General features: G+C 36.4%; 1 protein-coding gene across 3 annotated transcripts in view; it reads right to left on the bottom strand.

The window, feature by feature from the left end:
- FIGN (fidgetin, microtubule severing factor) overlaps positions 1-14350 on the bottom strand; it is a 93880-nt gene that overhangs the window by 25640 nt on the left and 53890 nt on the right. The gene's annotated exons all lie outside the window — the stretch shown is intronic.

The following is a 14350-nucleotide window of genomic DNA, read 5'->3' as shown; positions in this document are numbered from 1 at the left end:
TATCATAAAAAAGTCATCCCATTAGTTATCTTTCTGTTAATAATAAGATATACTGAGCAGAAGCAGAGCTGCCTGAGAGAAGATGATCTCAAAGGTTTCTTGCCTGAACAGTGGCATGATCTTCCAGAGTTGTTTAAAAATATATATTTGGAAGATACTTTCTGCATTGGTAGCATGCTCCACTTAGCACCTCTCAGCAGCCAGGGGTATGCATAGAATTACACTTTGACTCCATCCAAATTTATTCCCTCTTGGGAGCCAAGTTTTGCTGCTACCCAGGCTTTCATGCAGAGCTCCAGAAGCACAGCAGTGTAACTGTGACACATGTGGCTTTCTGAGGAAGCAACTTCTCCCAGTAACTTCCCATTTGGGCATAAAATATGATAGGACAAGGCACAGTATCACACGTAGCCCCATCATAATAAATAAATAATGATAACGAGTGTTTTTTCTTAAACAAGATGGAAATGTTGAGGGAATATTTGTTGAATTTGCAACTACAGTCATTAGTCCAGCAAGGGATCTTAGCTGTATCTGTGAATCTTACATATCTCATACACTTAGATTGTCATACGTACAACGACATTAGTGCTGAAATTTAATTATTTTACAGCACATTTTATAAATAAGTCACTAAATGTGCTCCACAAGCTTTGCTTATTTATTGATACTTATGTCCGTCCTCAATCAAATCCTCAATTTATGATCCTATAATAAGACTTTTTACAATAAAGTGTTTCTTTGTAAACTTATTCAAATACAGAGCATAGCATAATGAGTAATCTTGTAAAGAATTATGACGTGAATCTTACATTTAATTGAAGATAATATTTTCTATGGATGCCAGATAGCATCTCTGCTGAAACCATACCTTGGTTTGACAGTAACACTGGAAGTTACTTGAGTGCATTGTAGCCAACTGTCAGATTTAAAAACAGCCACAACATACTATTAGTGGCATTCAGCCAAACTCTTAAGAAACACAATGACCCCAACTTTATTCTGAAAACTCAGTTTGAAAGCAAATCTATTCCCTAAAGTAATTTTCAGCACTGCTTAAAAAGCTTGGAAAAATCAGATTAGAGTAAACCAGGTTATGTAGATGTTATGAGAATGTAGCTTCTAAAAATAACTTTATAGATCAGTTCAAGTAAACTTCAAACACAGAGATCTCACCTTTCGCACAGCACTGCACTTGCGTGTCCTACAGCTCTCAAATTATCAGATTGATAAGGGCTGTATAGTTAGCATCATCTACAGAAAGCCTGTGGTACAAAGCAACTCTCTTGCATTGAGGATTTATGTTCCGAGAGCTTTATGGGAGCACATTACATACAGTATCTGATAGCACTGCTGCACTGTATGTTGTATTTTGAAATGGTTAAGGATGCCATAGGGAAAAAAAAACCTCAACAAACAAGCAGACATATACTACAATAATCTATAACAGCACAAATCTCACTCTAATTTTTAGCATAATATTCCACTACTATTGTAAATTTCCATGACAAATAACACAGAATTCTACAGGTGAATGAAAATAAAAAAGGAGCATAATACTAAACACAGCAAGTGAATAAGACACAACCATTGAAAGCTTGCCATAATGACAGAAAATGCACCCAGATAGATGCTTAATAGAAACTCTCATGAACTAACAGGGGTGACACATAATCAATGAAACACCTATTAAAGCATTATTAAGATGTAACCTTGTTTATTCTAAGCAATATAAAATGTACCCATTCACACATAAAAGCCATCTGCACACTATCCAGCCTATCACAAAAATGATCAGATATATTCTAAAGGAACAAGTTCTCAGACACTTCAGAAAGAGAGGAGTATACAGGAACACTTCAATGTAATCAGTCCAGAAAATAACTTAGTAGTTATTGTTGTATGATAGCATATATTGGACTTATTCTTTCCAAACAACATTGACTAAATGTCTCTGTAAAATTGATTCCAAAGGATAGCAGCTTACTACTTTGTGTATTCAAACTAAATTACTGCTTAGCCAAAATATCACATGCAAGGAAGAAACGGAGTTGGTCTCAAAACGTGGCTAAATAAGGTAACTTGTTTCATGCATAGCAATTCTACCTGTGTCTCTGCCACTCAGGACGTCTAGCTTGTAACTGTAGTTTTGGGAGCCATTTAAGCAGGAAAAGTATTGTGCTTATTTTCACTATCACCCTTCTAATAATAAAAACAAACAAACCCCAGCCTACATTGGTTTAAGGCACAACTTACCTACCACAGCACAACAGAGTAAATGAAGGGCTTTTGCCAACATGGAAATCAAAGATTAGGCTTCTCTTCACTCTTACCACACAGCTGTAGCATCAGCAAAAGATAATCATGCATAGGGCCTTATTTTCTACACGGTAATTCATGCATCAAATGAAAAATTTATCAACATTTTTGGTGTCATTTATAGTATCAAATTCATGTTTAATAATACTTCACAGTACGTCCTCTCATGTACAACTAAAGGAATAATTTGCAATTGCAAATTCTGTGGCAGTCAACAGTATGACTCAAGATCATCACCATTTGGAAACTAGGGGAATTTGCACTCACAGAAAGGTCATTCTTACAGCTGGTAGCGCACAGTGAAACACAGGTAAGAGCTGTGTCATAGCAATACGTAATTTAATAAAGAATTAAAATAATAAAACCCAAAAAACAAAACGAGAAAAAAATCCTGCAAGTCCTAATTCTATTCTATCTAATCTCTATCCAGTAAATATCTCCATTAGTGATTTTGCTAAGTGTTTCAGAAGCCACAAAGCTATTAAATAATGTAACAGGTAGTTCCACAATAGAAATATCCCCAAATACAGGAGCACACAAGGAGAAAAAAAAGCTGTAATTGTATTATGTAGGCTCTTATTTTTAAAATTTGTCTTCGGTTTCTACAATTTACCAGATTTTTGCCACTCTCTCATTGGGAAACAATGAAATACCCAAGAATAGAGTCAAAGAATTTGAACATTACTTGAGTTAACTGTTTTCTTTCAGCAATGTCTTTATTAGAAATACCTGTATTGGCACTGTAAGCACCTAAACTCTCTTAAGTTTACTACTTAGATATAAGAAAAAAAGATGTCCTTATGAAAACATGCTTGGCAGTATTTCTTTCTTCCCCTGCTCTTTGAGATAATGTAGAATGGTGGCCTAGAAAAATGAGTAACTCCCTTTTATTATACAAATATCCACAAATTCTTCTTTTACTAGCTTGCTTTTTGCCCTTTTTTCCAATCTAAACCACAAGTCAGTTTGACTTAGAATTGCATTTCTATTTTGACATGTTTGTTTTATAATATTTGTTTCTTAAATCTCTTTTGGAACCCTATATAAGCATCAAAGTCTACTCCAAGTAACAAAAGTGCAAACCAGTGGAATTAACTGCAGTTGTGTTTTGATGCTAAAATGATCTTATAAACACATTTCCCTGAGTAACAATAGCGACAAAAATCTCAGAAGGCTCAAGCAAAATGTGTTTGGTTCAGAGACACATCCTAAAATTGCAATGGTTTTCTAAACCTAAATGTATTCTCCCTTTCCCTCCATCTCAATAGAAAAGTTGTTCGTTTAGAAAAGGCTGCTTTTCCACATACCAAGAATAGAGTATGGTAGCCTTAAGCTGGAAAGAGGATGGCAACACTTTTCTCACAGCCTGTAGGTGTAGGGGCAGAGAATGCACTTTGCTATAGCAATATTTGTGGAGAATAACTGTCATATGGGGAAGGAGCTTAAACTACAAGCAGGGATGTGGGAAGGACTTACCTAGTTCTAATGAACCATGATTTTCATCCAGAACTTGGGACATTGGTTTACTTCAGGAAAAATCTCAAAGAAAAATAATTTAAATCTCCCCAAAATAACTCAGAATAATTGACTCCAAAGTAGGCTGAAGCCTAAGAAATTTAACAGCTCAGGCATCAATCTTCATCATCAAAACCCTTTCCATCTACCATGATTATCCTCAGTCATTCTTATTAATTAAGAAGAAAAATATTTCTCACTTCTTGCTGGGGGTGGGGAATACTTTGGGAACTTACTTGACATATATCATTTTTCAGTAGAAATAAGATGGATGTGGTTTATACTAACCCATGATGTGAGCCAGGTTCCATTCTCCAGCCTTGAGGAGACGTGGCACAGTATGAATATTAGTGGCAGTTGAGTCCATGTCTTGACTTTGTTTAGTTTGTAAAGGTAGATGTAGCCTGGGAGACTCCAGAGGAGCAAAAAAACTTTTAAGAATGCCACTGATACTATCAAGTTACTTAGTAATGACAGCAGAATATCAGCACATACTTTCAAATTATTTATACATTCACTTTTTCATGCATAATATATATGGTGGGTCAATTTAAAACATAGTGAATGGTATTCCAAGTTTCCCAGAAGACTTTAGTGGAACTCAAAATTTCATACTTCTGTTAGAGGCTTACTTTTAGCAGTGCTGTAATTCCCTTTAAGAATTTTCAGTTTTTCTTCCTTGATAAAAATATATCTATGCATGGATTTTACCATATTTACATCATTAAAAAATTCTACCCAGAAGACAGAGAAAGAACGAAATATCAGAAACATAGGATGACTGTCTTGCAGAAGGATACTCTTTCTATTGAGATCCATTTTCCTTCTCAGTTAATGAGTGCATATTTCTGCATATATGAGCTGTAAAGTTTTTTTTTTAAAAAAAAAATAAAAGGGGGGCAAAAAGTCTGTTGGGATAGGCATTCAGTTTACACATCTGCATTTGATTCAAAGGATGAGGGAAAACAGAAAAAAAACAAGGATACAGTTCTTAAAGACAGAAGGAAATAGGAAGGACATCTAGAAGAAAGTACTAGTATTTATGTGAAGAATCATCATTTAGATAGCACATGGTTCATGAACAGACTAGTTACGTAACTAAATTCAATCAGTAAGAAACACTGCTAAGGTTTGTTTAAGAATTCAAGGAGTAAGGGCAACAAAATTGAGAAGTTTGAAGTATTGCAAGATGTGGAATGAGCCATTGCAGGAAAGCAAAAATACAAAAAAAACCCAAAAAACAAACAAACAAAAAAAAGCAATCAGGGCTAGCACACATTTACTGAAATGCATGTGCTTTTTAGGAAAAACAGAGATAGACAAAAAACGGTGTCTGATAACTATATAGACCATGAAGAAATAAAAATGAATACGCTGTCTAACAGTCTGGCCACACCAAAATAAATAGAAGATGTTTAGGTGTACTGGAACAGTCCTAAAATGGATGCTATAAAACTCCATGATTACACATGGACATGGCTGGAATGAAGGCAGGAGAGTGTCACCAACATTTAAGGAGACAGAGCAGTGAATTGACCCAGATAACAATTTTCCATTAGTTCAACTTCAAGGCTTAAGAAGAATAAGGAAATAATGCAGGAATAAAAGGAATACAATTCATGATGGATTTATTAAAGGTAATTAATGCCAAACTAATTTTATGCATTTCTTTGATAACATGACTGAGTTTAAAAAAAGGAAATGCAGTAGAAATCATCTAATTGCACTTCTGCATATAGGATAGGTTGCCTAGGTATTAACAGCTGGAAAGCTGAGGATTGGTAAAAGAACAGTAAATTAGTAAAGATATTACTTAATGGCATAGAGTGGCATACAGTATTGAAAAGGAATCTACTGAATTGGAGGAAGCTTGGTAACAGAGTTATTCAAAGAGTACTGTGGAGAACTGCCTTATATTCATTGCTGAATATGACACAAAAAGCAGGAGAATACTGTGAAAATGCGCAGGTTACACAAAATTAGGAGACAACATAAGTATGAAAGAAAATCAAAATATCATACAGGAAAAAGAAAACAACAACAAAAACAACACCCCTAACACTCCACTTAAACACAGGTAATGAATAGAAAGTAGTGATAGAAAGCAGAATATATCAGTGAAAAAAAAAATCTGTTACATATTCAAACTTAATTGGTTGGAAAGAAAATGTAAAGACTGAAATGGATAAACTAGGTAGAATATGGACTTCCATCAACAAATGGGATGTAAATACGAAAACAGTTTATGCAGTCACAAAATATAATCAGGCAAATTATTTCAAGACAAGGTATTAAAGTATTAATATCCTTACAGAGCGAAGCCTCAGAAGAACTGCAATGCTGATCTTCTTCAAGGAAGATTAATTTAAACTGGAAGAACAGAGGGGCTACAGGGATGACATTGGGAAGGAAAAGCCTACATTCACAGGGACTAAAAGAAGTTGGCTTACTCTACCCAGCCCAGACTCAATGGGAATAGCATTCCTTTGTAAAAATATAATCACTGAAGATGAACTATTTAAATCAAAAAGACGACACTGGCGCAAGAACAAATAAGAATATATTAGCAATAAATAAATTTATGCTGCAAATTAGAAGATTTGTCACTCCCCTGGCAATAACATTACTGAACAGCCAACCAGAGTCCTGAAGGACAAAAATAATTAGCTCATGTTAAGACATAGCTTGATTATGTTATACAGTAATATACAGTGACAGAGGGGACTGGACTCAGCAATTCCCTAGGTCCTTTTGTATTTTATACACCCATCTCAGGGGAGTTGCAGAGCTCTTCTTGGCCTCTTGAAGACTGGCGGGACTAAGCCAATGATGAGGACAGTAAGAGAAAGACAGGAAATACTAGCTTGGTGCAGAGCCACATTAACGGGTGGATGACAGTGTCCAAATTGGAGGCAGCTCCTCTCCACAGATCTCAGAAAGTAGTCAAAAATCCCATTTCAGCCTGCACATGCCTATTTGTGGATATAATCCAAACTGATTTGGGGTAGGGTAGGAAGTAAATAGAAGCAAGTACAAATTTCTATTAAGTTTCTCAGCACATTAGATTGGCTTGTTCCCAGTTCATTGAAGGCTAAGCTCAAAACAATGTTCGTGAGCCCAGCACGCCAGGCAGCAGTGTGGCAAACCAACTCAGCTTTGGATACGTGCTACCTGCTTTACTCTTATTTCAATATTAATAATCATTTTGTTTGTTTGTTTTTCTTAAAACTAAGATTAACTTACTCAAGCCTCTGGTATTGGCACCTACACTGGCATGTGATAAGATTCCATCAGGCTACAAGCAAAGTGCTCCAAAATATCCATTTTGTATTATGTGCTTTTGTTTAAATAGATATCTTCAGATACTGCTTAAAGATTGTGAAAAGTGGTTTTCCTTTTATGAACTTTAAGCATGTGGCAGTGATCAAATGGGTACAGCTGTCCTTTAAGGACATTGGCAATTATTGTCATCATACCTCCTGTTAGGCAGTTCAAATTGCTTAAAACTTTGATAATGATTACTTGACTGCATTTAAATGAAGGTCGTTTACCCTTCCATTCCCTACTCGTATAGCATCTTTCGCGCAACACGCCTCAAGGCCCTTTCCAGAGAACACTAATCAGTACACAAAATTATATTGAGGCAAATAACCTTGTCACAAATTCCATTACACAGTAAAAGCTAAATAAAAAATAATAGCTTTCCTGTCTATATTTAAAAATATATATCCACTTAGTGTCAAGCTTTTCAAGTAGAAGAGAATGCCACAGAAGAGCACAGATCGTACTGTACAGCGAGGGAAAGAAAAGTAAGCTATTGCTACAACATGTAACAGTACAAGTCCTACTTTTACTAATACAGCAGGCAAATGCAAAAATCAATACTGTTAAACCGTCAAGTTCACGCCAAAATCAAAAATTTTCCACTGGAACCTTGAAGGAATAGCTGAAGTCATGTCCAAGAGGGCCAAGCAGCCAGTGAAACAGAAATGGCCTTGTCTTTCAGTAATAACTATTTTAGGGTTTGATTGAGGCAAGACTGGCATCAATCTGACATTTACTTAAAGGAGAACTGTAACCGTTTTGCTCAGCCTGCCAGTTCAAAAGGGAAGAAGGATTTCCTATAAATAAAAGCAATTTCTTATCTTTGTACACATACAACCTCCTAGACTAGTTCAGACAAGTGCAAGTACTCCCCTTACTTGCAAGTCCAGACAGGAGGAGAGATGACTGATAACGTCACTCTTGGTTTGTACTGGTCTCAGCGGCTACTTAATGGTAACCACTACATTGACTGAAAATATACAAAATCCAGCAGGCTCTCCAAGTTGCTATAAATTGATGCATGCAAAAATACCAGGTAAAAAAACAAAACAAAACAAAACTTTTCCTTGCAGAAGCGATAGATACTAACAACACTAGTGGTTTGATATTTGTCAGTGGCAAACTCAGCCCTTCCCTTGTCCAAAGTCTGGGCTTGCAATACAAACTGCAGAAAATCCATACAGAAGAACCTAAAACAACAATACTGAAAATCTGAGTTCACTTATAGTGGTAACATTATATTTGTTATATTTTGCAGCACAGATAATGTTACAGACAACACAAAAATCCAACAATTATACTTGCAGATATGCTCAGAGGTAGTTTCTCTGCTGAAAAAGCAGAAAAAGAATGAAACTAACTGCATCACTATGAATAAATCATCCAAAAATTAGAGAGGAAAAATGCCATCTCATATCCCACACAATTTACCTCTTTTTTTTTTTTTGGCAAGCTTGAGTATGTCAAGGGAAGGAAGGAGAAGAAAGATCAAGTGTAAGCATTACATGATAAACACAGGACTCATCGAGAAGAGTGCAGATGCACAGAAACAAGATGAGAGGCACACTCCAGGTCCTTAACCAAGCATTTTCATTATTGTTCTCTTCATTTAAGTCAAGGAAAAATGAAGAAGATGAGGAAAGAAAACAAATAAAAGAGGAGAAACAGAAGATTTGGAGATCACACTTTAATACTAGAGAGGAAACAAGTCAATAAATTAAACTTTTGATGCACAGTAATCCATCCATAAGACGACTATGCTTTAAGTGATAAAATAGTCTTTGCTTGAAGAGACCTGGCTGCCAACATTTATACAGTTTAGCATACTGTGTAGTGATCTTTTCCTACACACACACACAAAAAAAAAAAAAAACTTTTTTTTTTTTTTGAGCTACAAACCTCTTCTGCAATTCCAACTGAAATGACTTATTGGCCCATTGACACTTCTTGAATTAATTCTTCTTCAAGTATAACCTAGGAAATCCCATCTTCTATCAGTTATGTCAAATTTGACAGCCTCAGGTGAAATTTCTCCTTTCTTAATTATTTTATTATCCCATTAATTCTCTCAATCCATTAGTTACACACTTGTGTCTCCCTCTAAAGAAGTTCTCTTCTTCCTTGATGCCTATACCTTTCAAGAACCTCAGATAAACAGTGTCCTCCTTTAGCAATCTCTTAACTGTACTAAATCTGTTCACTACTGTATTTTTTCTTCCGAAATTAATCAGGGCTCATTTTTACTCATAGGTTTGTCTCCCTCCATCCTTTAATGTCCATTTAAGGAAGGAACAGCAGAAGCAATTGGGTCAGAGACAGCTACAAGTGTCTTAATGTCATTGCTCTGTGCATATGTTACAATCACTCTGTGCATATGCTTCAAAACTGCAAAACACTACAAAACAAGACTGCAAGTCTTACCTATGCTTCTCTTCACTCTTGCTCTGTGTGAGAGGGCAATAAAAGGTAAAATGCACCATGTTAGCAGCTCTATGCATTAAAAAGGCAGAATGAGTTTCAGCAGCCAGGCTGAAGAGAGTAGCCTAGTACAGACACTACTCTCAAAGCTGCTTAGCCCTAGGACAGGCTGTCCCAAGAGGCTGGCGAACCTCCATCCTGGGAGAATGTCAAATCTCAACTCAGGCCCAAATGACCTCATCCAACTTTGAAGTCAGCCCTGCTTTGAGCAAGAGGCTGGGCTACGTGACCTCCAGAGGTCCCTTCCAGCCCCACTTGCAGTCCCTTCAAACTCAAATTACTCTGTGAACCACTGAAGAACATTCATTCTCATTCTAAAAATACAACCCAGTACCTCAGATTAGCTGTGTGCAGAACTCCCCATCAGATCTTACATTGTGCTGATACATCCCTAACAATCAGAAAGCAGATACTAAAAATGCAAAGACTAGACCTTTTCTCCTGCCAGAAGGATGCCAGAAGATTTAGGAGACTATTCAGTTTCTCTTGGATTATAGCCATTTTTCAGATTGTGAGAACAAAGAAAATAGATGGATCACACTGGAACAGGGAGAGTAACTCAAGGAAATACACAAGACAGTAATCAGAGTAATCAGTAGAGTGGACGTATGATCTACAATATGGTAAAACATGAGATGATATGCTAGCAAAAGATAATACATCGTTAGCAAAGCAAGGAACAGCATCATCATCTTTGCCAAATTATCCCAACTCTTTCTTGAGTACAAGTTTCAGCTGTTTTGGGAGGATGTTTAGTTAGTATACCTTGCCCCCTTCCCAACTCGGAGGCCAAACATGGACACTGCCTTGCCTCAGTATTTACATAACACAGAAATATTTCTATGAATCTACTGGAGATTAGGAGAGGCTTAGTTTTCACTAGGTTCTCTAAATTCTCTCAAAAATACACTTATTTCCACAGTTTGAGTTGGGAGTTCCAAGGCTCTCCTGTCCATTCAATCCTCAGTTATGACAAATCATCAAGACACTCTTGGACTGAGCTACTTTCCACTAGACAAGCAGCAAACTCAGTGCTTTTAGGGACAGTCCATGCTTGCAGCAAAATAGATATTATTTTAGACACAACTGGAAATGGCAGAGTCCCTTCGGGGTTGGCTTTTGCTAGCCTAGTATGTAATACAGAATAAATATGCTAAGAGCTTCAAGACATGCAGCATGTTTCAATAAAAAGAAAAAAAAAGAGAGAGAAATAAAATTATTAGTGGCATAATAATAATAATCAAAATCACATCCAAAAATAAGTAGCAAATCAATTAAGCACAAAATCTGAGAGAACAAAGAGCTGTTCAAGGTTACCAAGTTCTGGAGAGCTCATTCTTCACAATACTAAGTGCCAAAGCACTGAGTTGGCAAAATAAGCATATAAATCACTACAAAGCCTTGTATGTTTCTAGTAGGTATGTGCCTACCCTGAAGTCAGATTGGAATTCCTTGAATTGGTGTTCAGCAAGCAAGAGGGCAATTTAACCAAACTGCATCTTCCAAAACACGTTTGCTTATGGAAAAATCTTCCACAACTGAATTTCCCCTAAAACTAATTAAAGAATCTTTTTCCTAATTAGTAGCATTTTTAAAAAGCTGATTTTCAGAGTCTGTAGACATATGACTAATTTTAGAACTTTAGGATATGTGGTCTGAGAATAATAAAGCATTGGAAAGTATTTCAACACAAATTGCAAGTATACCAAAAGGAAAAAAAAAAAAAAAAGCTTATCAAAAAGCAACGAAATTTTAGATTTTGTCTACCACTGTTTAAATTTGAGTATGCGTAGACAGGTGATTCAGTTTAAAATCAAAACTATTTAAAAAGGAAATGTTGTCATATGTCATTCAAATTATATCTTATCCATTCAGAAACAAAAAAGATTAAATTTTATCGCAGTGATAATTTTGATTACCTAACAATCACAAATTTTGATTATTTGATAAGCACAGAGGGTGACTTTTTTGACTTTGCTACAAATGTAATATGAGCCGTACTGAAGATTGCACATAATTCCCCTAGATTTTTCCTCATTGTTGCATCTCGACCTTTACGTCTCTCAGTTCCTATTATGTGATACTCTGCCTTAAATGCGGTCCCTGCAACAGTCCCTCTGCAATAGAGACACATGCATAGAGATGCATTAACACGCGGCAGATTATGATCCCTGTGCAGCAGAATGTTGTAACTGTTTGAAAGTACTACTGAAGAAATGCAGCTGATCTGCAGTTAAAGGCAGACCCAGCACCTTCCTATCAGAAAAACAAGTCACACAATAGTATAAATGTTTAAGACTACAACTACTTAAAATCTCACTTATTCGAAAGCTTGTACCTCCAGTACCTCCTTCTTACACTGTCTAGAGAATTGGTTTCAAGATATCTCGTTGGGACTTGGAGCATCCAAACATAAACCAGTTGAACTGTTAACCTGAAAGAAACCATTCAGTATTGCCCTAGAATTAATTAGTTCCACTATAACAAGGAAAGGGATTTCAGTGGGAAAAGTGCCAGAAAGAGCCATCGAAACAGACCTCTGGAAATCACTAGAGAGCAGGAGTATTAATCTACCCGATTAGTCTGTTGAACTGAACTAGTTCCTCGAGGGCAGCATGATGAGTTGGTAACTGAACCCGATGTCATTCCTCTATCCGCTGCACCAGAAAGATATAGATAGGTCCGTATCTGTATCCAGAAAGCCTGATGGAAATGGCAGTGTTTCCTACTGGTCCTAAGAGGAATGGGCTGAAGGCAGATGGATCCTTCTTCAGACCCACTGGATGCTACAGTTATTGAAATTTTGCAATACTTTTGCCAGAATCAGTGTCCTTGGCAACATCAAGTAGGGACATCAAAGGACTTCAAAAACATCTGAAGTGAATAGTTAGCAACGATGCAGGAGCAGAGCTGTCATGGAAGCTAAACCTGATGATTTTTACTTTTTCAAAGAGGTAAAACACATTCACCCCATCTTTTGTCCCTAAGAGACAACTTGTTAAAATTATCCAGAAGTGAGGTGCAGGAGAAAGAAAGCAGTGACAGAGGTGGATGGTGTTCTAGTCTATCAACCAGTACTGGCAATAGTAAACTCCTACAACTGACATCAGTAAGAAAAAAAAAAAAAAAAAAGAGAGAGAGAGAGACCAAATGTCATATCTTACGAAGGGCAATCTGCAAGCAAACATTCACCTGACACAAATTATGAGAGAAGAAAATGCATTATAAATCAATATCAAACAAATTCAAATGGAAAAATGGAGGAAAAAAAAATCAAATAAATCAAAAAAATCAAATGATTCTAGTGATTAAAAACAGAAACAAACAAACAACAAAAAAACAAAAGCCAAACCACACACTCACGGAGAAGATGGAGGTTCTGAATCATGATGAGCCATAATTTCATCTGACTGGATTCCTGATATAACAAAATGCTTGAAAAATTTTTGTTCACCTTTTTAAAGGGCACTACTGAACTCAACAAAATGCTATCTTTTCAGAATCACCTAGACTCCACTTGGCAGTTGCATATGCATAGAACTGTTCTGAACAGAAACATGAAGATAGAGCTTCTTTTATTTTATCATTGACTTCCTATTTTCCATCACCATCTCTGTTATATCTCCATTTGTGCATTAAGCATTTTTCCCCTCTTTTGTTGGCTACCTCAGCTCTGGAATCACACCAGGAGTCAATCACTTCACAGCCTCTGACCAGGTGACTTCACAGCACATATCCAATGCCATTTGGGCACCACCAGTGATAATCAGTAGTTAGACCAAAAACCATGTTGTTATTTACAATCATTTATTCACTCCTATATCATGACTAAGTGATTAATTTATTTTATCAACTCTCTATGGTAGCTCCATCATGCCAACAAGACAGTAAGTAAAGAAAAAATAAGATAAAATCCAAACAGTTCTTCTGGAGCATGAACAGCTCATGATCTACAGCTTGTTCCTTTCTACAACATAATAGTAGGAAACCTTTTAATATCTATGAAAGGTAAATGTCATTTCCTTACCTAGAGTTTTCAAATAGACGCTTGGCATTCTCTTAGCTTTTCACAATAAGCTTATTTTCCCTACTCTTTCCAAGCTCTGGACATAGACACCCATGAAATATCCCATTAATCCCACTGCTGAATTCTGCTTTCATCCAATGTCAGCTTTCGTTATTACAGATGCTTGAAAGCTCAGGCATTCTGCCATTGCTGAGGAGACAGCTGAGGAGACATAAAAGACCCCAAATTACTTTAGAAACATTATTTCTCAGAGAAAAACAAAACAAACAAAACACACCTCTGTGCAGGAATTGCTAAAGTCTCTTTCCTCTATTATTTTTTTCTTTCTACCAGTAAATATGCAAAAAATGAAACTTCGTCCTATTTATTTATCCTCCCATTAGTAATGAGAAATGTAATCTTCTTTACTTTCCAAGCCAACAAGGACTATTATAGATAAACACAAGGTGAACTGTGATGGAGCCAGTACCCTTGCTTTGAAATGATAAAATTACAAGCAAAGAAAGCAATTCTGTGTTCTCTTGCATGGCTACCCACTGTCTTGTCAACCCAGAACAAATGGGAAGAAGTAAAAAAAAACAACAAATATTTCCAAGACATTGGAGGGTGGTGGTGGGGGGAGGGAGGTGGGGGAAGAAACCACCAGAGACAGAAGATTTAATAAAACACTTTAAACACATCTGGCTT

Source organism: Tinamus guttatus, unplaced genomic scaffold (assembly GCF_059628265.1).
Source record: "Tinamus guttatus ecotype Peru unplaced genomic scaffold, ASM5962826v1 Tinamus_guttatus_pri_ptg000060l, whole genome shotgun sequence".
NCBI classification, from domain to species: Eukaryota; Metazoa; Chordata; class Aves; order Tinamiformes; family Tinamidae; genus Tinamus; species Tinamus guttatus.
Note: the sequence above shows the minus strand (reverse complement) of the source record. Positions and strands in the feature narration are given on the sequence as shown.